This window comes from Melitaea cinxia, chromosome 18 (genome assembly GCF_905220565.1).
Source record: "Melitaea cinxia chromosome 18, ilMelCinx1.1, whole genome shotgun sequence".
Lineage (NCBI taxonomy): Eukaryota > Metazoa > Arthropoda > Insecta > Lepidoptera > Nymphalidae > Melitaea > Melitaea cinxia.
Genome location: NC_059411.1, coordinates 10,796,119 through 10,822,188, shown reverse-complemented (window position 1 = coordinate 10,822,188; position 26,070 = coordinate 10,796,119). Strand labels below are relative to the sequence as shown.

The window sequence follows — 26,070 nt, the reverse complement described above, 5'->3', positions numbered from 1 at the left end:
AAGATTACTTTAATATGAATAAAATTTGTATGACAAATTTAAATACTACAAAACATCTGTGTAACATAACTGAGGCCGTCTGTGACGCTGCGTATAGTGGAATGTAAGGGAGAGCTCAGGTAGCCGGTCTATCTACAGCTAACTGGAGATAGTAGTCCCCTATGCGAATTATTGGGACAACTACAAAAGATAGATAGTTAGTTATTAGCAGTCGATGATAACTAACTATCTCTATCTTTAGATTGAATATTGGGTTCGGCCGTTAATAATGAACTTGAATTTAACAATTAGGGCTGCCAATAGTTTATCTATACGATAAAGTTAGTTCAAATATAAATTTTATACGGAAGACAACAATATAATTTCTGAACTAATTATATATTTAGTCATTAATAGATAAACCTAAAGTTGTTCATAACCTTTAAAATTAAAGAGTTGTTTATCATGTCTAAATACTTTCAGAAATCCATCAATCTAAATGAATAGAAATACTTGTATGGTGGAATTTATTGTTGGCAACCCTACCCTATGCACGTAATGGCTTATTGTGACATCAAAAGCTCTAATCGTTGATAAAACGTTTATTATGTTTTATCACAAACCGATTGAAACAAGAATAAATAATATTTTACTCAATCGATTTCACGCCCACGTAGTTTTCATGCTTACGTGTATATTTGCTTACTCTAAATGAAGGGTGTAATCTCAAAATAGTTTCACTATAATATACTTGCTTTCCATACACAGGTTTGCCTGCGTAGTCTAAGCTATGATGGCTATTCCGTTTTATTCCGTTAAAAAGTAGCCTAAATCAAGCAGTGATAACTTGGTAGGGTAGCATTTCGCTGGTAAAAGTATTTTATATATTAGTCCATCAGTCCAGTAGTCTCTAAGTTTATACATTATAAACAAACTAAAAATCAAATTTTCTTATAATATTAGTATACATGTAGATGTAATACAATTTCATTGACATTAATATATCTGAATCTCAAAACAGTATTTTAATCTAAATTCCACAGCCCTATTATGTTTAACAATACCATCTATGTTAACGAATATTTTCACCAGTTGATTGTGAGATGTATAAAAAAGTTTTAAAAAATGCCTATATATATCTATACAAATAAATAAAATTGGAGCGTCTCTTTGTAATATAAAATAACCGCTTTTAACTAAATCCATAAGGATGTATACACGGTACATATACAAAAATAACATTTTTTTATAATTTTTGTCTATCTGTATGTCTGTTCGTTGCGGTTAATCTCTGAAACTGCTGGACCGATTTGACGGGACTTTCACTGACAGATAGCTGACGTAATAAGGAGTAACTAAGGCTAAATTTTAGAAATTTATTTATTTTATAACTGCGAACTGAACAATAACTTTTTTGTTAAATCCCACGAGGACGAAGTCGCTGGCACAGCTAGTATTAAATATCTTCAAATTTTATTTTGAAAATTTTACAATAAAATATATATTTAGAATTTTTTAATATAGTTAGTTACTAATATTGAATAATATTAAAATTATTTATAGATTGTATGTTACGAGCGGCAGCTTTATATAAAATTAACTGTTAAAATCTTATAATTTACGTACAGAAAATTGTTAATCTGTAACGTTCTAACGTAAACCACGATTAGGTATTCTATGTACACCCTTATAGCCGCCTGTTTAATTAATGATTACGATAGTAATATTTGGGAATTGCATTAATCTTATCCGACAGTAACCAACGGTGTTTGCCTGTACATTATCATCGTTATTGGTGCTAATAACATTAAGTCGTCACTCGCTATAAATATCAATTATTATGTAATATTGTAAAACTAAATTTTAATTATAATTTGGCCACATCTGCATATAGAGTAGGTACACACGAATATCCTATTTTGTATATAAATCACAGTCATAAAAGTTTATAAACTAAATTTATTTCAACTGTATTTTTAAAGTCATGAAACAGTATAAAATAGTGTAAGTATTTTATTCATTATCATTATAACTTTATATCATTTATAATTGTTTTACAATGTGATAATACATTAGAATTTAATATAGATCTAGAATCTTTGTAACTTGAAATAATCGTAAATGTACTTAAATTTTTAACCGACTTCTAAAAGAAGGGGGTTCTCAATTCGATTGTATTTGTTTTTTTTTTTAATGTATGTTACCTCAGAACTTTTGATTGTGGGGACCGATATTGTTTTTTTTTTTATTTGAACAATATAATATTTTACGAAGAAGCGATATAATCACAAAAATTAAAAATAAAGTTATTTCTATCAAAATGGTTTATATTTTATGCAAAATGTTTTTATTATTTACTATCTTTCTTTCATAAAATAACAGCTTTAGAAATAATAATCTTAATAATGACAAATCTTCAGTTGTTATATAAACGTTTTTCAAAAACACGATTGAACAAAACGTGTTTAAAATCAACGAGAAGGCATAGAAGTTGTAATATTTTCTTCAGTTATTATTTTAAAATTCTTTGAAAAGCTTTTGTTCGTTCGCCTATTGATAATGTGCTAAAACTTTGTTGTTACTTTTAATGGAAAGGTTATTACAACTTGGTACTTAAACATTGTTGTATTATGCTGAAATTGTTGGAATCAAGTTAAACTTTTTCATTTAAACATTTTTACTCTTGTTAAATATTTCGACTTTTGAGAATGAAGCTTTATTATTTGAAAAAAAATATAACTTACAATGACAAATTTTTAAAAGCAATCTTATGAATATAAATAATTCCTGGAATATTTATAATTTTATATTTCACTTCTTTCGCGTGGCATTTAACAAAAGTTATTGTTCAGTTTTAGAGTTATAAAATAAATAAATTTCTAAAATAAAAGTAGCCTAAGCTACTCCTTACTACATCAGCTATCTGCCAGTGAAATTGCCATCAAAATTGGTACAGCCATTTAAGAAATTAGCCGGAACAAACAAACAGACAGACAGACAAAAAGTGTAAAAAAATATCATTTTGGTATATGTACTGTATATACATCCATACGCACTTAGTACAAAACGGTTATTTTAATATTACAAACAGACACTCCAATTTTATTTATTTGTATAGATTACTTTCAATTTGAAATTCTGCACGAGAAGATTTAACATTTACAATCTCTTACAACTTAGCTGACAATATGTACGAGTATATTATTATGATCTCATGCGGAGTTTTTTAGTTGCTCAACGAATATATTGATGTTTGTATCAATGGTTTTGAAACAAAATTGACAAACAACACGAAAAAATAACTTATATTAACTGGTTTGCCAACCTAATACTGTAAATAAGTTAGTAACATTTTTACGGTATTAGGTTGGCAAACAAGTCTGCAAGATCACTATTCATTTGATAATAAACGGTTACTGTGTCACAAAGACGTCTGCAACATAATCACAAACTCGTTGCAAACACCACACCCGAGTACATTTACTTCTGTTTCCTACTTAAATTACGATTAATAATAAATAGTTTTGTCTCAAAAAGTATCACAGAAATTTGTCGTCACTATAGCAATAAGTTCTATTATAAATACAAAAATAGGGGCAAGTAGGCAACAAGTCGCATCACTTTTCTATCGAGGTGAAGGTCGTCTTGTAATCAGCGTCGGCCTTCTTGCAAGTCTGTCCACTTGACGCCACTTTGCACATAATAATGACGAGTGTCTCATGTTTTAAACTATGTAGCTACTTGTGTTTTTTCTATATATATTACTTAATGATGGTAATGATTCAGCCTGTTATAGCCTACTGTTGGTCATAGGCCGCTTTCTCCATGTATCAGAAGGCTTTATCCACCATGCAGCTCCAGTGTGGGTTGGCAGATGTATTCCCTACTATCAGTAACGATCGCTATCAGGTATATGTGATAACAACCAGGATCGACAGCTTATCGTGCTCTCCGAGGCACGATGGGGTCCGACAATGTTTAGTCGCGTACATGGCGAACGCACCACTACACCAGAGCGAATGTTACCTATATATATAATATTGTATTCTTAACATACTTAAGCTATTTTGTATGGTAAGCGATCGCCATGTAATAGCGAATGAGGCTTTTTAATGTGATATGTAGAAAAGTCTCACAAATCAACGGGGAACATCTATATAGCGGAACTAGGCGACCGCCTAGAGCGTTTGAGTTTGGGGCAAAATGGCGACAGACCAAAACGAACAAGCTAATGTTTATGTATATAAACTAGCTATTCCATACGACTTTGTACGCGCTCATGTTAAATATGTATTCGTTTTAAATTCAAATTCAATTTCAAAATTATTTATTTCATGTAGGCCAACCTGTGGCTCTTATGACACGTCATGAATCTACCAGTTACGTCGTGAATCTACAGTTATCTTACCAGTTTTAGATAACTAAAGTTATAATAAAATCTATTATTATATTTTATACATATATATATAAAGAAATTAAATTTATAGTACGCCGAAGCGCGAATGGAACTTTAGAAATCAAAAGTCTAAATATTTTTTCGTGACTTTTATATTCGGGTAATTTAAAAAATACAGTTTCTATGGAAACTTTCAAGCACTTGTTACTACCTAATTAAGGATACGTCCAATCTTGTGGTTTACCATTTGAATGTATTTTGGGTACGTTTTGCAAAAAATATCATGCCTTTATACCCTATCTAGGTTGAAATTACCACAAAATTATGAAACGAATGACTTAAAGTTCCAATTTCCAAAAGTAAAGTTTCAGGTTCAAAACTATAACTTAAAACAATAGTTTCAATTTGGGTTCAGTGAAGTCAATAAATAACAATATATGACAGGCTATTTAAAAATAATGTAAATAAATAAATATTTAAAAAAAAAATCGAGAATTGAGATTCTGGGTTTTTTATAGATCAATGGATTCTACACAAATATGAAATTCAACAATAAAATTATTAGTAGTAAGTATTATTAGGCCTCTATTTTTAATTCAAAAATTTTCAAACATTTCTTTGGTAATAATTTCAATGTGTACTTGATGTAACGTGTAATGTTGCTTTATTGAGCGAAGCCTAAAATTAAATATGCTGTTCAATGGCGGACAATTTCCCTACCACAAGCACCGATCGCTATCAGGTGTATTTGATAACAGCCAACATAATTTCAATAATATACAGTAATTTGTTCATAGTTTTGTTAATATTTTATTAGTTTCCAATTCAAGAAATACAAATAATATGTGCTTTTACGGAGCTCAACATTAGTAAGTTTCAATTCCCGCTAGTATGACGAAATAGGTCACGAATCCGGTTACCCGGTAATAGTTCTACATTTTGGCAATATTTCTCAAATACGTTCCCGAAAATCTAATTATTTATCTTTTTAATAATTTAATTTTAGTTATGAGTTTTTTATTGTTAGTAAGTAAGAAATCGGTATTATAATAATTATGTTAACAAATGTGTATTTTGCCTCTTCTCTCACAACTGTATATCATACAGATGTATATAAAAATGTGTTATTATCATGCGCTTGATTAACATTATATTATTTATCTAGACACTCATTGTCTAAGAAAGACGTAACAGTGACGTTGTTTCGATCAAGGCTTTCATTCAGAAAAGTTGTTTATCCAGTAATTTATTATAGTATTGACCTTCAAAGAGCAGTCACTACAATTATGATAATTTTTGATATGCGTGGGTTTATGTCTTCAAGTGAACTTCACTTGAGAAGTGCAAAAGAAACCCACATAAATATAATGCTATAAATATTTATATATGCAAATTGATACTATTAAAGTGTATGAGTGACTAGATTATTTATAGTTAAAATCTAGTTTATAACGATGGTGACAAGCCGTGCGATTCAAATCGAGCTTAAGTTCTTGTTTACGGCGAATGTGCCATTTTTTGTGTTTTTTTTTTATAGCCCAGTACTGTGGATAGTTTACTTCCGTTTATTTATTTATTTTGAAACACTAACGGAAAGTACACTAAACGTAATTGTTTTTTTTATTTTATTTTTTTTTATAAATGAATACTAATAATAAAAAACGTTATAAGTTACTCGTATAGTATATAATTGTATAAGTGCCTTTCCAAATTTTATAAAAATGCGTTAACACATTAAAACTAAACAAAAAGAAAGTGAATAAATAATATTAGGATTGGAATAACGAGAGAGAAAAAGAAACAAAAATTAGTTAGTTATGAAATAGATACTGACCGATATTCAGAGATAAGTTGACTTAAATTTGTATATATTACTGTGCATTATATCTAAATCATAATAGCTGTGGAACCGATTGTATACTTTAGTCATTCTGGACAAAGGAGAACTATTACCAATATTAGAGTTGAAACAACAAGACACGTAAACCAATGTTTTCATTGTATACAATGTACTAAAACATACAGTAAAGTTTATTGTTTAATATAAGCAAACGAATATTATATATAACGATACTAAAAGTAATTATTGTTAAAAATATTATGTAAAAATATTAAAATAAATTAATTTTTTAGAAATCGTAGAGCGCTACGAAGGCCTACGCAATATGTCTATGTATTTTCATTCAATCAACGAGCTATTTTTGTTTAAAGCAATATGAAATCTCTTAAAATTATTTTTCTCCTTTTTTAGTTTGCTATTTTTTGCTCCTTCAATGAATAATAAATACAATTTAGTAAAAATATAAATATAGATTCTATTTTAATGAAAGTTATTGTTCAACATTTACACCTATCATCATCATACCTGTTTATCTTTATTTCATTTATAAATATAAATATATATATATATATATATATATATATATATATATATATATATATTTATATTATATATATATATATATATTATGACTTTCTTTGAAATAGATAGCTTACTTTATCATACTTGCCTATATATTTTAATCATTTGAATAACAATACTGACAATGATCGCACCTCGTTTTGATTTAATCAATTTTGATGTAAAAAAAATAATAATAAGCAGTCCTTTGAATTTTGATGAAGATAACAAGAACATTCTGATTTGGAATTGTTAAATGTAGAAAAATCTCTTATATAAAATGAAAATAAAAAAGAAAACTATGATATAACCTATTTTTAAATCTATTAAAATAAGATACGTAAACAAATGAATAGTAATTTAGTTAGTATCCAGTTTTCAAACAAATACGCTTAAACTATTAAGTTAAAGTGTTATTTATTATCTTCTCCGTGTTCGAGTTGACGCTTCAACAGCTTCTGATAAATGCTAATAGATTCTACTAGTTTTGTATATTTTATGAACTTAATTTAACTTTTAATTGTATTCCGAATTACAAATATTTATTTTATATGTTGTTTAATTAGATGTATATAACGTTAAATTAACAAAGTATGTGTAGAAAAATTATGACAAAAAATGATATAACAGTAGTGATTATAGTCACTGAATATTATTTTGTGGTTAAATTTTTTAGTAAAAGGATAGTCAGTATATACAAAGCTTCAGTATATAACGAGAGTTTTGAATATAAATAATAATTAATGAAAAGCATACATACCCTGTGGGGTACAACACCTTTTGCGGTTTTACCCTTGTTGACACTATTATGTCTACTGTCAAATGTCCCATTTGGTACTTAATTTTTTTTTTATATTTTGAATAGAATAACTATAAAAAATTAAAATATGTTTAAGAATTCGAGGTTATTGTTACTATGGTTTACATGAATAATGCAATTAGTGTACACGTGATCGTCATGTGGTCTTTGGGGTCTACCCTTAATCACGCGAGGCTCGAAAGGGCTGTAGGACTTTGGAAAAAAATCATAAGGATTGGGCTGTAATGAAATATCACGTGTTGTCTTCGTAACAGTATTGATATATTGGGAACTCAAAATGACCAACAACAGGTCTGTTGTAAATATTCCGTTTTATACCTATATAAACCATAGTAAATAGTTATTAAAATTAATTTATTACTTTGAAAATGTTTGACAAACAAAGGAAATAATTAATAACATACAGAATTAATTGCTTTAGCTATGTAAACAATTGGCGCTATCTATGAAATATTAAGGTCGGTCAGGACTAACGGATTTAACCCAAACGTGCTGCCAGTACCAGCAAAGGAATTACATCTACTTACTATTGCAATGCGATCATTGTCCAAACTATATGAAATATAGGTAATTTTATGTAAGGATTGTTCAGTAATTAAAACAAAAATTAAGGAAATCATATACTTATATTTTGATATTTTATTTTGAATCTAACCGTTTTATTTTTTATTTTTAAAATTATTTAGTAATTCAACTTATGAGCTTTGTCAAGGTTTTCTTTTACTAGAACAGTATTTAGAAGGTTCTCCAAAACCTTACTCTTGAAAATTTCAAAACATAAAAATACAAAGTTGTCTTTCATAAGCATTATAAATGGTTATCATAGAAATTTATTGCTCAGCGCTGATGTTTCGAAAAGGTTAATCCATACAAAGGTACATGTGGTTTTCAATAAGCCAAGGTACACTGTAGCAGAATGTAAATCTCCTTAATCTAATAAATGTGGGTTGGTCGACAAACATGTCTATTTACTCGAGAAAGATAAAACACTGCAGGTTTTAATATTTAAGTAATTCCAAATACAATTATTAGTGGGTATTTGTGTTTCTATTTTTAATATTAAATAAGTAGTCGCTATATCGACTTATATAATATGTCGATAAGCGCCTATAATTTTAGTGAGTTAATTCTGTCTCAAATTAATCTATACAAATAAATAAAATTGGTGTGTTTGTTTGTAATATTAAAATAACCACTTTTTACTAAATGCATATGGATTTATACACGGTACATATGCCAAAATAACTTTTTTTACAATTTTTGCCGGTCTGTCTGTCTGTTTGTTCCAGCTAATCTCTAAAACTGCCGGACCAATTTTGACGGGACTTTCACTGGCAGATAGCTGATGTAATAAGGAGTAATTTAGACTACTTCTATTTTAGAAATTTATTTATTTTATAACTCTGCAAACTGAACAATAACTTTTTTGTTCAATTCCAAGCGGACGATGTCGCGGGAACAGCTAGTTTTAAGTGAAGTAACAAGAACAATGAGTTAAATCCAGCTAGTATTTGTCCATTATAAGCTACTTTGTTAGGATCTATTTTATTGAAAATAAGGATTGAAGAATAAAAACGTGGGAAGCGAATACCTTTAAACGTGCACAATGTTTTTAGATGGCACTACCTCCTACTGAACAAGGAAACGAAAATACGCCTACCTTAAAATAATAATATCACTGTTTAGCTACTTGAAAAGTGAAAATAATACGCTAAAATTGACAGAAATCAGGATGAGAAAACAATTTGATCTTAGTAGGTACAAAAACGTTTCTATCAATATCAATTGGGTAGGGTCAAGTTATGTTCAATGGGAATTTCCTGGGAGTTATTACAGTAATTGACGACGCGTTGGCGCAACAGTCACAGCACTGGTTTGTGGCTATTGCGCTGGCGATTGCTGGTTCGATCCCCACACATGACAAACATTTGTATTGGCCATACAGATGTTTGCCGTAGTCTGGGTATTGGCGCAGTCCTTGTGGGTATCCCCACCGTGTCTCGGAGACTTGGGACTACACGGTAAAAGAGGCCTATGCCAGTAGGATATTACAGGGTAAAGCGTACTACAGTAATCGTTGTAGTTATATTTGTAGTAATTTTTTTATGTATAAAATATATTGCTTCACTGCAAGTTATTATGATTATATTTTAATACAATAAATAAATAATAAGTAAATAATAATCAAATCATAGATAAAAATGTAGCTTGTTTACTGACGAAGATTAGACTATTAAATTTTATGTTTTAATTTATAAATCTGTGACCAAAAATATCACAATTTTGACAAAGATTAAAACTCAAAGTAATTGTCTTTGCTAGCAAACGAAAAAAAAACCGACTTCAATTACATCGACAAGTAATACAACGTAAGTAGACGAAAAAAAATTAACAAACACACTAGTCGTCACTACGATTTTATCCCTAAAGCAGTTATCCCTGAACATACATATACATATATATATATATATATATATATATATATATATATATATATATATATATATATATATATATATATATATGTCGAAATGAGTAACCTCCTCCTTTTTTGAGTCAGTTAACGAGTGTAATTGCAACGGACTGCATGTTATGTACGACGTTGCATAATTTTAATAAAAAAAAAAAAAAATACTTTACATGTACAGCACAAAATGTTTGATATTGTTTCTATTTATTTCGCTGACTTTGTGTGCATATTGAATTTTTATCTTGTTCCAGCTTTTTCAGTTGATTTTCTATTAGTTGTTCTTCACGCAGGCAGGTTTTTTGTTTTTTTTTTTAATTATTATTTTATTTATATATATAAAATATCCACTTTCGTCTTTATCATTCTCATACATCATTCCTATCAAAAAAAATAATAATATATTAAAGGGTCTGAAAATTTTGAAAGTAAAGCTTAATGTTAATTTTATTTCAACATAAATTAAAATGTTTTATTTAAAGTGGCTACATCAATGCTTCAGTAAGAGAGAGAGAAAGAGAGGGGGGGGGGGTATTTTAAATATTTATGCAGCGGAATATTAAGGAGTGAAAAAAGTTATATATACTTGAGCTTACGGCTGAGAGATTACGTTATATAAATATGAAAATAACATAAAAATTAAAAATTTAGTATATATTCCACATTTTACAGTCCCAGTACTTGAATAAAGAAATTTCCAGTTTGATTTTGTAACTATTAACAAACTTAGTAGGTATGTTTGAAGGTAAGAAATGAACATTATTTTAGTTTATTGTTTTAGACTCGAACGAGTTTCGAGAAGGATTAATGAAAATCCTCTTACGTATTATTGAGCAAGGTGTATTGTTACGTTCGCCTTCGTGTGTACTATAAGTAGTGTAGTGTAATATTATGAACAGCTATATTTGCCACAGCTTTATTTTTACTATAGCTTATATTAATTATATCTATTCTGTATTTTTACTTTATCAGTCGTCCAAATTAAAGAAGTGATTTTGTGCTTTATCATAAAAAATTTATATATAAATAGGCTAAATAATCAAATAATTACTAATTTGGTTAATTTCTTTAACAAATTATCACAGACGACTTAGCCAATGCCACGTAGAATGGTACGGAGATACGGAGATTGATCGGTGTGCTACAAATATAGCATATTCACAACTTTTCTAATTTTGTAACTGTCAAACATGACACCTAAATGCGCGGCAAAGTTTAGATGCGTTCCATTACAAGAAATTCGCTAAAAAAACGTTTCTCAAACTTATGTTTATTTATTAAAATGATGATTGCTAGTTATGTTAATACACACAGATTATAAAGTTGAATAATTTGCACGATTGAACGCTCTAACCTAAGGGATCTACTGTGTCAAATTAAAAAAAAATCTTTTAGTTTTGAATTATTAAGAAAAATATCTATATTGCTATTCGCTATAGGATATAGCAACATAACGTTTCTACCAATAGGCTTGGAGTATTGCTATAACGATTGCTGATATACAAACAATCATTTTACAATTTCGTGCAGGCAAAGCCGAGAGTGTAAGCTAGTGTACTATATAACGTTATACTACACTGTTAATTAAGCAATCAAAACTAAAAGGCAAATGTCTAACGTGTTTAAGACCTAACAAGATTTGGTGAGTTCTAACACACTTACGAGGGCAATTACAGCACATAGAGTTTGGGTTTTTAGGTTAAACAGCAAATTCCATTTACTATGAAATACCTACCTACTGTTTAGTGTTATTAAAAGGAACTTGGATGTAATATCTACGTTAGTGCTCATATACTAATATCTTCTATTTTACTAATATTATAATAAACTTATGAGCATTTTGCTTACGATAATTTTGTATGTTTTTTGATTGATTCAGCCTTGTAACATCCCACAGCTGGGCATATAGGCCTCTTTCTCCATTTGGAAAAGGGTCGGAGCTTAACCTACCAAGCTGATCCACAGTGGCTTGGCAAGTTGAATGATTTATTTATTTTATATTTAGTGTCGTAACATAAATATTCGCATCAACCTTACTTTAGTAGGTCGACTAGTAGGACATTAGTATTCGAATATGATAGAATCAATTTTTGAAATTTCTGAATATTCAGCGTAAGCATAATTTTAGCAGTGGTAGCATTTTGTACTGTACAAAGCTGTAAAAACATGTATAGACTAATTAATAAGGGTTATCTGTAAGAGACCACTATTAGTGAGAAGACCACCTTTTCAGTTTTGTAAGTTAGAGTATTGGTGTTTTATTTAATGTTGTTTTAATTGTGCATACAGTAATAATAAATAAATAGCTATTTCGAAAGACTTTCGTCTTTCGCAATAGCATTTAGCAGCGTATCTACATAATTATTGTTTTCCCGCCATTGATTACCTACTATTTTAAAATTTGAAAATATATCAAAAAGTTAAATTACTATTTTTACTCTCTACAAAAACGGTCGTTTGTGTCTAAGGAAGGCAGAAATGTTCTTGAAGTAATATTTCCTTACTGGCTGATTGATTTTACTAACGCTTAATTCGATATTACTCACACTGAACTATTGAGATCGAATGTGTGTTATTTTTAAAAATAGGGATATAACAATTTGTTCATATAATTTTAATCGCTAGTTTATATCTGAATATTTTAGTGCTATTGCTAATTGTTACCTCTTATATGTTAAAAGGGCAATGAAAGTTGTGTCAAACTTCGATTATTGATAAAATAAGATTTATAAAAGTTCTTTTTAAAGCTTTTCGTGGGGTATAAATAAATAAGCACTTCAATGTTCTTGAATATTTCTTTCTTAAAAAAAGTATTTAGCTATATAAGCCGGCTGTTACCTATGACACAAACATTAAGTTGCTTACCATAGGAACAAACGACGGTGTGTGTATGTTAAAAGATATTTACTTATTTGTTACTAGCTATTGTCCGCGTGGAACAGAGGCGCGCGCAATACTTGATCATTATTTTGCTGCGATGTTATTTTAAAACTGCGATATCTCCTTAGATACTCATTGAAATCGAATTATGCAATTTTGTTTTAAATTAAATACTTATGATGAATAGCGTATTTATTTAGATAAGGATTAATATCGTTTTTATAAAAATATCTTCGCAAATAATGCATTATTTTAGAATAAACTTGGTTAGCATAAAAAAGGTTATAGTGAGCCAACCTTAAAAGATAGATATATGCTGTCTTTTTGCATTACACACATTTTCACATATTTTTTTTTTCTTTTAGACTTTTTTTAGAACTTTTAAAGGGGAACAATTCTGTCATACATGATTTTCTGTTTCCGCAGCGCACGCAGCGGAAGTTCTCAAAAGGAAAAAAGAACCCCCGATTTTGAAACATTCTTCAATGGTGCTCCGCTCTTTTTGGTCTTAGCGTGATGATATATAGCCTATAACCTTCCTCGATCAATGGGCTATCTAACACTAAAAGATTTTTTCAAATTGGACCAGTAGTTTCTGATATTAGCGAGTTCAAACAAACAAACAAACAAACTCTTCGGCTTTATAATAATAGTATAGATTTATCTTATGATAGAGAAAGTGTGGATGAAAGTTTTTTCGGAATTTCTGCGATACTGAAGGAAAAAGTGTAAAACTTGTTGCTTCTTCAAGTTTTGATTTAAATTCGAAAATAATGTATCTGCGTTTTAGAGGGAATATTTTTTTATGGAGTTTTTATTGCTATTATTGTTTTTTTTTTCTTAATTTGTACAGCTGTATCGATATGGCACAATAATGTCTCTTACCTATACATCATAAAGCCTACGGATACTAAGATAAGGCTCTAAGTATTGCACAATTATATGTGACAAAGTTAAATAAATAATTTTAAACGTAACCTCAGCTATAGTAATTGTTAACGTAAACAGAACAACAAAGCAAGCTTTCACATCACTTATTATATTCTAAACATTTACCAAAAAACGGAGTCACATGTCTACAAAATGTGCGAAATAAATTTTCATCCTCTTTTATCTTTGAGAGAGCTTATCAGAACTCACGAGTGTGTTGTGCCTGACATTTTACATTTAACATTTAATTTGTTTGATGTCGAGATATTTAAACGAATTTGTTCATGTAAACATTGATTTGGTTGATTTTAATCTCCTTATACGTTGATAAGTAAAAAAGCCAGATATTTAATAGTCACAAAACTATTTCTAAAGTACACTAGATAATATTAAAATAATAATAATTCCCCCATACTTCTACAGTATAAAAATAGGGCTTGATTGCTAACAAAAATTTTAAATAGGCTAAATAAGTTTTAACATCTGATCCTATTAAAATAACATATCTGTGTAATATGTGTTGAAAGACTGTTGTATCGACGCCTTCATTTATAGAATTTCACTCTAAGTATTTATAATCTATAATTAACTCATTTTTTTTTCAAATCGTAACAGATAAAAGTTATTGTTAATTTAAAATATTTTTAATTGCCATTTGTTTAGTGTTATCTGTATTCCTCGCTCTTCATTAATTATCTGTTCCAGTGACTGTACGACAAAGGAGTCACAAGTCTCAACGAACCGCAAGACTATGAATAATAAAGCACTTAAGTAAAATTACTATAAGAAATACTCTTAATTGTTAATTACCTCTTTTATTGCGCTTGAAAGAGAAGACTTCATTTATTTAATTTTTGGTTATTTTAATTCCTTTTACTTTTACCGTTTTTTGGAAATGTACTTTTCGTTCGACATTCGAAACATTAAGTAAACAATAAATTTTGACGATATTTAGGATTTATTTTACTAAACACATTTAACATAAAAGCATCTTCTGAGTCGTAATTACAGTAATTACAATTTTAATATCATAGGTAACGAATAAACGAACATTGGAGTTATAATAAGATCTCGATCTTACATTGCAGTTTAATACTAGTTTACGTTTATTGTGAGAGTTCACAAATCATCATCATCATTCATCAAATCTCACTAAATATCATTTAAAAAACAAATGTGCAACTAGATCAGTTAATGCTTCAACTTCCCAGGAGCTCTGGTCACCTTACTCATCACAGGAACATAAGACTTCTTGAAAACAGTATTATTTAACTGTCATCTTCTATAAGGTCGAGTTACTTCCCCAATCGAGCTGCTCCAAATATATAGAGAAATATCTGGAGTATATAATATATATCTTCCTGCCTCTCCGAACTTCGTACCACCATAAAAACAAAATGAAAATCAATTAATTACTACTTTTGTAAGCTCCTAGAGCACTTTTAAATTATCACATTGTTGATTTCGATTCTCTTTAAATTTTCTTTTTTATGTACATATATCTCATTTTAACGAACACAAAAATATTAAATTATTATTCAATTCTGGGCAGTAATTCGGAAGTTATGCGCATACAGTCGTACACATATATCCGCCATTCATTTATATATAAATACTAGCTGACTCGGCAAACGTTGTCTTGCCACTGAACACTATTTAAAAATTGGGGTTGGTGGTAGGAGGGTGAAAATTTAGGGTTGTATGTATTTTTCAACGCCAAATCATAATAAAATAAAGAATAAATAATTTACCTAAAAATAAAAAAAAAAATATGGGTGGACTACCCTTAACATTTAGGGGGATGCAAAATAGATGTTGTTCGATTCTCAGACCTACTCAATATGCACATAAAATTTCATGAGAATCGGTCAAGCCGTTTCGGAGGAGTTTAACTACAAACACTGCGCCACGAGAATTTTATATATTAGATCATGAAAATTCTCATTAATCTTATATCAAACCCATTAATTTTTGAGCAAAGCAAAATCTTATTTACTTTTTATCCTGAAAGATTACTGTGGTCTCGACGCCCGACGCGAAAACATATTTTATAGTTAGAGTAAATATAACAATATGTTTATATTTGATCCATAATTGTAGACTAAACAAACTTTCATCTGATCTTGGTGAAGATAAATTTAGAAAGTGTATATTTATTTTAGTCCCTGAAAATAGTTGGGTTGTACTTGTGACGCAAAATATTGTTTATTTATAATATAATAGATCGTAATAACGTCCCTTTCATATTAGATTTTGATAAGCTGAACTGAAGTGAATCACTCTACATTCGTCCCACGGCTGGACAAAAGCCTCTTCTCTGTATTCATATCAGGTGTCTTGCACGCTCCACAGGGTTTCCTTACACGCTTTCCGAGCCACGAAGAAGATACCAACACGGATATACACTGACATTAGAAAAATATATATATCTTATATATAAAATTCTCGTTCCTCCGAAAAGGCTGGACCGATTTTTATAAAATTATGTATGCATGTCGGGTAGATCTGAGTTTCGGCCAACATTTATTTTTCATACCCCTAAGTTATAAGGGGAGGGGGGACTAAGGGGGTTAATAACATATATGGCAAAACGTATCGTATAATTTAGCTAAAAATATCTTCTCCAAGAGGGAATACATTTCGCAATCATCATTTTAAAGCGATTACAGTGGTTGATATTTCGTTCAGTCGTAAATGTTACTGAAGTATTTTGTATGTTAGAAATGTTTTATATTATGTACTTTTAAATTATTGAAGTTGACAACCCATTACAAAGCTCATTCATGCATGTTACACACGTAGGAGAAAATAAATTACATTCCTATAGAAGCATCTATATGGGGTATAAATATATATACATAATATACATATATTGTAAATATAAATATCTCACGTCTGGGTTATTTTTGACGACGTAACTAAGCTCATTTACGTTTATTTTGGTAACATTTTCGTTCATTATTTTAGATTGACGTCTTTGGGACGCTATAAGAATATGCGATAATGATGTCTCTAGGGAGCTACGCGAAATGATTTATTTGGTACAAATTGGTATGTGGACAAGTCACAATATATAAAATGCATAAACGTGGCGAGGGCTTAGGCGATACAGGAAAAAATCAGTTAAATAGAAATAAGTAGTAAACGGAGACCATATGGTTTAGAACTTAAACTACTCCTCCTATTTACTTGATTTTATGTATATAGCTTAGAAATGGCTCGTTGACTGACTTCAAAAAGGAGTAGATTCTCAATCTGAACATATTTTTATTAGTATTCTTGGTTTAATTTAATGTCTTTCGTTTGTATTCTCACGGAATATAAAACGACATAATTTACCACCATTGATTTAACAAATATTAGTGTAATATTTATACACTTTGAACCTAACAAAAAAAAAATATTAACAATAATTTATTCTATCTGACTGTTCGATGTTTTTTGTACCTTTATCGCTATGACAATTAAGACAAACTAATTTTTTTATTCCAATCATTTATCTATTATAGTTAAAGGTTAAATTACCGTTTAAAAGTGTGTTTTTTTAATGTGATGAAACTGGGACTTTGCTTTCAACCAACTTCAAAAAAGGAGGAGGTTACAATTCACACAATCGACATCATTCGAAATATATTTATATATATAATAATAATTATACTTTTTCTGTTTCTTTTAATAGAAATCCCAAAATAAAGACTATATTAATTTGCGTTTCTCTAAAACAAGAAATTTATTTTTATTACCACATATTTTCTATATTTACAATTTTTAGCATTTAAACTACAGTATAATTACAATATTCTCTTACCTAAAACAAGAAAAACAACATTTAAAGCCTTTATTTAAACTAATTTTCTTACAATCTTAATGTAAAAATATTTCTGTCATCACAACAAAGTTTTATTTTTCATATTATATTCCTTTTTAAACAAAAAGGTTCTAACTAAAAAAAAGTAACGAAATATAAAATGAATGTTGTGTTTTCTTTACATATATATATTAATGTATATTCGGGGATAACTTCGTCGTTTATGTACCGATTTTGATAATTCTTTTTTTGTTGGAAAGGCGATATCCCAAGGGTGGTACCATGATAAGTAAACCAGGATATAATGGTGGACTCCCAGAGAAATCGAGGAAACCTCTCAAAAATCACATTGACGACTAGTACGTTTGTTAATTTTTTTCATCTACTTACGTGGTATTACTTGTCGATGTAATTGAAGTCGGTTTTTTTTTTCGTTTGCTAGCAAACACAATTATAATTTAAAATATTGTGAGCATAAAAGCATTTTAATCCAAAAGTTATTTCACTGAGTAGGGATATAATATTTTCTAGTAAAGTATATTCTGCTTAAAAAAATTAACAGTTTAAGAAAGTCTCCTCACTAACGGAGTTATAAAACTTCAACTTCTAAGAGGTGTTGAAAAATTTGATGTTGTTCGAACTAAGGGAGACATCTAGTCAGAGATAAATTGAAGAAGATTTTCCTTTTTTGTCGTAATATATATTGCATTACCTATTAAGTTTTATTAAACGATTCGTTATTTCAAAGAGCGCTTTTATTAGTTATCTGCTAACTTCGCTTTTTATAGATATAACGGATAAGATGACTTACTTTAACAATTATGATTTCGAATAACGAATAGTGTTATTTTTTACTTCTTAAATCAAATAACGATGTTTTATTTAGTTTATAATTTACATAATTTATTTTACAATTTACTTGAATTGGTATTTATTTCATACGAGGTTGACAGGATGGTAATTGTTTTGGTGTAGTTGTTGTAATTAGTTTCATTAACGCTATGGTTTCAAGTTCAAAGTTGAGTTTATTCAAATATTTGTTCCTGAGGTAGATGTTTATTTAGTAGTCGTGTATTAGAGAGACATAGTACCTATAAGTAGATGTAGACATAGTAGATGGTAGATATATATCGATCCTGGTTATCATTATCGATATATCGATATGTCGATCGGTGTGGTCCGAAAACCTATACAAGATCAGAGTGTATATGTGAGTCGTGGATTAATCGATAATATTTTTTCTATATAATCTTTGCTCTAATCTAAAGTTCTAAATATAAAAAAAGTAATCACAGGGTTATTTTTTTAGATTTTACTATAAACGGGATTGATATAAAGAAAACGATTCCCGAACCGAATCCAGCCCGCATTTCCTCGAATCCCCATCATGACATAAAAAACACCTTGCGATGTTCGAGCAATGATATAAAAGTCAACGTAAACGTGTAATTTGTAACATTTATATTTACACACACGCACACAGCCACACGCATACAAATACTTTAACATATTGTTAAATTAAATATAGTCAGATAATTTTTAATTTGACGCTATTATTTTATCGTCGATTGTTAGTCTTTTATTGCAAATTTTATGCTCGTATTTGGCGCTTTCATTTTGACGGTTTATTGTTTTAACGAAAACCAATATTATCTATTTTCTAATTTACGAATTGTTGTTAAACAGAGTTAAATAAAAAGACTGTGATTGTTTTCCAACATTAAAATGTTTTAGGTGATTTGTGAATATGACTTTTATTTGAGGGATGTTCTCGAATTCTTTTCAACAAGCCTTTGAGAACATTCTTAACCCTCTTTTGAACCGCATTGTGATACTTGGAAATCACTTTCGGTTTTAGCGGTATATGAATACAGTATGTATTTTTTTCTCTCACTTATCTAATTTCTCTTTTCTTCTTATTCCTCTTATTAGTCAACTAATAATTTGCCACGGTTTTGCATGTTTGATAGCCGTCAGATTGCGCAACATTTAAGGTTATTGCCCCATTATTATTCATAGTAGCGTGGGTTTTTTTATAACCTTAACCTTTCAAAGTTGATTGACTGTCTAGGTGAAAGTGTTTTCGTTTTATTTAAAACTATTTTCATAGCTTAATAATACACGTGTATAAATACAGATAGTGCTCTACCAGGACGAGGAATAATAGCGTATGTAAGTAGTTAAGATTTTAATAATCATAAATGTAAGTATGCATTGCATAATAACATTTTAGTTTAGTTAGTTAGTGATATATATATAGCCATAAATATGTATTGTTTATCCTATCCTATTCATGTTTGATAAAGACGTTAACATAGCTGTCGTACGTATCCAGGAAGGAACCAAAAAGATAGCAAGATAATATTCTAGATTATGTAAATGCAAACAATACTTATTTTAGACTCTTTTCAGCACAGATAACAAAAATTATAACGATATACTTATATGTGTATCTAGCATCCAATGTAGACAGTAAAAAATTGTAAATGAACAAAGTAGTAGTTATGTATACATCATTTGAATAACAATCACTTATGAATAACAGTACCGCAATAATAACTGTACCAATTGTACGAATTGTATACATTACCAAAAAATAAACCTTACAAAAACAACAAGAAGAGACTTATTAGATGAACTATAAAAAAAATGGAGTGATGAAGAAATGACGCATTTTTCAGGCAATACCGAGTGAATAACAATAAAAGATACGATCTATACACATACGATCGTAAACACGAGATATAAAACGAAGATAACTTAGACAGAGCCTCATCTTAGAGCCTTCAATCATGTTTCAATATAAACGGTGTTCTTCCGCTATTCACTTCTATTTATTGGTTCCTCGGAATTCTCGTAGCAATTGACAAATGAAAATGAACTTTATTACCTTGTATTATGCTTCAAGTGGCTATTACTTTTATAGCCAATCGCACAGCTACGTAAAGCTTTCGCGAAAATGTCGTTTCAACGAATACGAAATGAGCGCTGAAGGCCCTAACAAGGATTATTTTGTCCGCCAATAAATAATTAAGGCAGATTGATACATTATGTAAGCGTTCGGATATCTATTCCAGACTTTTTTGTACAATAATTTCGGTTAAATTTGATTGTTATGATTTAAAAGTCGAATATAAAAAACTTTTTAGTAGATACCTTTATGATTTCACCATAGATCAAGTAAAAAAAGGTAGATAACGCACCTAGAACAGAAAAGTGAAGCCACTTTTTTAAAGATGTGTGAGTGAGTGAAGTGTTGACACCTTTTAAAAAAAGTCCCTAAAATTTTTATTAAACAATTAATATAATATAGGTAAAATGGGTATGTGAAAATAAAAACCTGTTTATAGTTTTAAATAAATTTACTAAAAATAAAACAAAAAATCGGTAGAATAATAAAAAAATATATTCGTAAGATAATCGTATGAATGGACACTTCCTATCCCCTCTGTTTATCTCTTTTCAGTTTGCAGTCGGTTTTTTTTTAACTATTTTTCTTAAACCTAGAATCCTTTATGTTGTATAAGTTTTTTAAATTTTTGTCGCTTAGAACTCAGAGTCATCGTCATTGTTTGCATTTTACTAATATGATGTAGTCTTATGTTCAAATATTTTTCAATCACTAATCGTATTAAATTGACTTTATGCGCATGGCCAGCATAATCGTGGTCATTTTCTCAGTCTTACAGCCGCTACCCATTCACCTCTTATTAAAATATTCGTTGGAAACCTAAAACCATGAAATTTGATAGTAAAATATGGGTACCTAGTTTACTCAAAAATTGTAAAAACATAAAACATAAAACAAACGAGTTAATAATTCATAAATATATTTTGATTTTTTTATTTTCAATTTATGTAACATAAAATAACACGAGAAAAAAACAATAACTATGTCTACTTTTTACTTAATTATTTTTCTGATTGCGTACAATTTACTTACCCACATTTTGGGGTATTGAAAAAAAGAACTACTGGCAACACTCCCGTGCTACGTCATTTCGTGACATTGAAATTATAAGTTCAGAATAACCTCAATATTATTTTGGAATAACAATAAATTTAAAGTTTTATATGTACTTACGTGTGAAACGATATTCCTTCAGATTTTTTGTTTACTTTGGTATTGTTTTTGCACCGTTTAATCACACAAGACGGCATTTTACAAGCAAAGTTACTGTATGAAGCCTCGTGACATACTAACGAAAATGAGCGTAGTTTGATGCATATGTGTGCGTGAGCGCGTGTATTTACTTGAAGGAGCCGAGTTTTGTGGCTTCACTAACAACAAAGGCCGCGCATTATCTACTTTTTTTACTATATCTATGGATTTCACTTGCAAAGATTAGATTTTGTTAATTGTTTTTTTTTTTTAATTCATATTAAATACTTTTTCAACACTTAGTAGCTTTTTAACCGACTTCCAAAAAAGGAGGAGGTTCTCAATTCGACTGTATTTTTTTTTTTTTTTTATGTATGTTACATCAGAACTTTTGACCGGGTAGACCGATTTCGACAAATTTTGTTTTAATCGAAAAGTGGTGTGTGCCAATTGGTCCCATTTAAATTTATTTGAGATCTAACAACTACTTTTCGAGTTATATCTAATAATGCGTTTTTACTTGACGCTTTTTTCGTCGACCTACGCTGTATTATACCGCATAACCTTCTACTGGATGTACCGATTTTGGTAATTATTTTTTTGTTGGGAAGAGGATATACCTAGTTGGTACTATGATACGGAAACCAGGATCTGATGATGGGATCCTAGAGAAATCGAGGGAAACTCTCGAAAATCCGCAATAACTCTTTACTGGGTGTACCGATTTTGATAATTTTTAATTTAATCGAAAGCTGATGTTTATCATGTGGTCACATATAAATTTTATCGAGATCTGATAACTACTTTTTGAGTAATCTTTGATAACGCGTAATTTCTTGACTATTTTTTCGTCGATCTACGTTGTATTACTCGTCGATGTAATTGAAGTCGGTTTTATTTTCGTTTGCGAGCAAACACAATTATTGTTTATGTTTTTTTTAAATCCTTTTTTAAACATCTTTTTTCAGTTTATTTGCACCACAACACTCTTAAAGTTTAATGTGCTCATCGTAATGAGTAAAGAAAAAATATATATACTTTAATTACCGAATTATGCGTAGGCATAAAAATTATGTATACGAGTATTATTTATACTTTTAAGAATTAATTTGCGAAAGATACTTTGTTAAAATTGTGGCAAGTTCTATTTAAGTAAAAGTTTTAATAGTAGCCGTGCAAGTTTTAAAACTGTAGTAATAATAACGAACTAGGAACGTAAACGAGGACAACTGATTGCGCTCAAAGAAACCATATTTATAAGACACTGCAGGAAAATATGTAGAAGTTTCATCTTATTAAAATAGTTAAACTCGCATGAAGTTTTCTGTGCAAGTTTCTGTCTTAGTTTCGAAGGATATCGAGTTAGTTTTCAGTTGTTTCCTCTTGTTCTAAAACTTGCTCTATTGTTTGTATGTACTTAAATCTTTAATAAATTTATTTATTACTTATTAACCGATTTCAAAAAAGGTGGAGGTTACTCAATTCGACCGTATATATATGTATATCGCTTCAGCCTGTAATATCCCACTACTGGGCAAAGGCCTCTTTCCCCATGTAGGAGAAGGATCAGAGCATAATCCACCACGCTGCTCCAATGCGGGTTGGCGGATATATTCCCTACTATGAGAAACGATCGCTATCAGGTGTAAATGATAACAACCGGGACCGACAGCTTAGCGTGCTCTCCGAGGCACGGTGGGGAGACCCACTAGGACTGCACACACCCAGACCACGGCAAACACCTGTATGGCCAATACAAATGTTTGTCATGTGCGGGGATCGAACGTCTATGTCTGGGGGCGGCGTCATATATATATATTTTAATGTATGTCCGGGTATAACTTCGTCGTTTATGAACTGATTTTGATAATTCTTTTTTTGTTGGAAAGGAGATCCCTGGTGTGGTACCATGATATGGAAACCAGGATCTGATGACGGGATCCCAGAGAAATCGAGAGAAACTCTCGAAAATCCGCATACCTTTTTAGTGGTTGTACCGATTTTAATGATTTTTAATTTAATCGAAAGCCGATGTTTATCATGTGGTCACATTTAAATTCCATCGAGATCTGATTACAACTTTTGGAGTAATATTTGATAATGCGTATTTACTTGACTATTTTTTCGTCTACCTACGTTGTATTACTTGTCGATATAATTGAAGTCGGTTTTTTTCGTTTGCCTGTAAACACAATTATTTAACACTTCATTGCACATTTGAAATAACATAAGGATTATAACAATAATATAACTTTAAAAAAAAACATGTCTTCAAACAAAGTTATACACTGCAAACTGTCAAGTGTTCGGACTAATACGTAGAGTTTGAGTAAGAGGGTGCTTTATTGATTGATTGATGGATAATTTATTATTAATAACTTTACTTGATAAGTTGAATAATTAGTTTTCATGGTTTCGTTGAGAACTTTTTCACACTAAATTATTAATCAAAATGTAATTATAAATCTTGATAACTACAACTGGTAAAAAAGCCTTCATATCATTCAACCATTTCTTTTAAATTATTTCCTATGACAGGTTTTGATTTATTGATAAATGATTGGGGTGGAGGTAAAGGAGTGGCTTGCTTATCAATTGTCTTTATGTAATGATCTTATTTGATATGTCTATAGAAGTTAGATTATGTGGAAAATTATTCTCGGAGTGGTGAATACTGCTTTAAAATTACCTTTCCATTTACGATTAATCTTAAAATTTTTAAGTTTTGATGAGATATTCGTTTTAGATGGATTTTCGTTCAAAAATTTGCGTCATGTACTTAATTCTCTGTCTAGTCTTTTACTTATTATGTAAGTATGTTATAATCATATTTGTATATAAATACATGTTTATTTATATGAATAAATGTTTAACTTTTTTATTTATTTATTAAATTTAATGTTATTTGTATACAAAAATCTGTAGATAGAGGTAGAATTTGTGATACACTTAACTAACGCATTGGGTCCACTGTAATGTTGGTTTTAAGTTTTTTATGAATAAATAAATAAAATTTATTTAAACTTAAAATAAGAAACAAGTAAAAATCATATTTAGAAAGAAAGTTGGCAAGGGCGAACATATCTCTAGAAGAGTTCTCTACCAGTCTAGCCATGGTGATGAGAATTGCTATTATCGCGGGGAACAGAAGTGCAAGAGTGATTAATAATAATAATTATAAATCTATAAACTTATTCGGAATTAATAATATAAAATACATGTATACTTGTCTACATACACACTTACAATAACATATACATACATACATAAATAAATACATACATTGAGAGTATATCCATTATGAGAGGTTCCTGAATTCGCAGAAAAGATGATTTCTTAGCTTGTCCTTTAAAGCATAAATTGAAGTGTTTTCTTGGATCACTTTTGGTAAACTATTCCAAAGAGTTGTAGCACGTATAGTGAGGGAATTGAGTAAGAAGTTGGTGTTATGTCTGGGGACTTCAAGCATCGATGTGATGCAAGACCTTTTAGAATGTGTTGCGGTAGGAAGAAGATGGAAACAGGACCGAAGGTAGGAGGGAGAATTTTGATCATGGAGTATGTTATAGAGAAAAGAAGGATATGCCATATCACGGTGAAGGCGGATTGAGGGCCACTTAAGTTGAGTACGAAATTGGGAGACGTGATCATATTTTCGTAAAGCAAAGATAAAGCGTATAGCAAGATTTTGTAGACGCTCTAATTTATTAAGTAGCTCTTGTGTCACATCTAAATAGCAGACATCTGCATAGTGGACGATAGGTAAAAAAATGGATTGCGCAAGCAGAATTTTCGTTTTAAGTGAAAGAAAGTATTGAAGACGCTTAAGAAAGTGGGAAGTATAGTGCATCCTATTGCTGACTACTCTGACATGAGCTTATCCAAGATAAGTTTTATTCAAAATTAAGCCCAACTTTTTAACTTTGTCGCAATAAGTTATCGGTCTGCTACAGTACAAGATAGGTGGTATTGATTCCCAGTCAATATGATTTCTCAGTCGGTTGCTACCAATAAATAGTACCTGAGATTTTATGGGATTTATAATAAGTCCAAACCATTTGGCCCATAAATAAATTGCAGCAAGGTCGTTGTTAAGGTGGGTGGGTGGTTGTTGGAAATGTGCATATGCATATATATATATATATATATACATTTCCATATATAAACTTTATATTCATTAACGTTGTATTTCGTTTTCTATACTTATGTATTATTAGTATATCAACAAAATACTTTTTCTTTTATGTTCTAAGGTTGAGTGTATATGTATGTATATAATCCTATATT

General features: G+C 29.8%; 1 protein-coding gene and 1 long non-coding RNA gene across 2 annotated transcripts in view; one reads left to right on the top strand and one right to left on the bottom strand.

Moving 5' to 3' along the window:
• LOC123662200 (neuroendocrine convertase 2) overlaps window positions 1–26,070 on the top strand; it is a 100,887-nt gene that overhangs the window by 10,549 nt on the left and 64,268 nt on the right. The gene's annotated exons all lie outside the window — the stretch shown is intronic.
• On the bottom strand, window positions 5,798–24,734 carry LOC123662209. Its single transcript, XR_006744454.1, has 3 exons — window positions 24,658–24,734; window positions 14,238–14,242; window positions 5,798–5,816 (listed from the first exon to the last, which is right to left on the bottom strand). It is a non-coding gene; the product is annotated as an uncharacterized LOC123662209 (long non-coding RNA).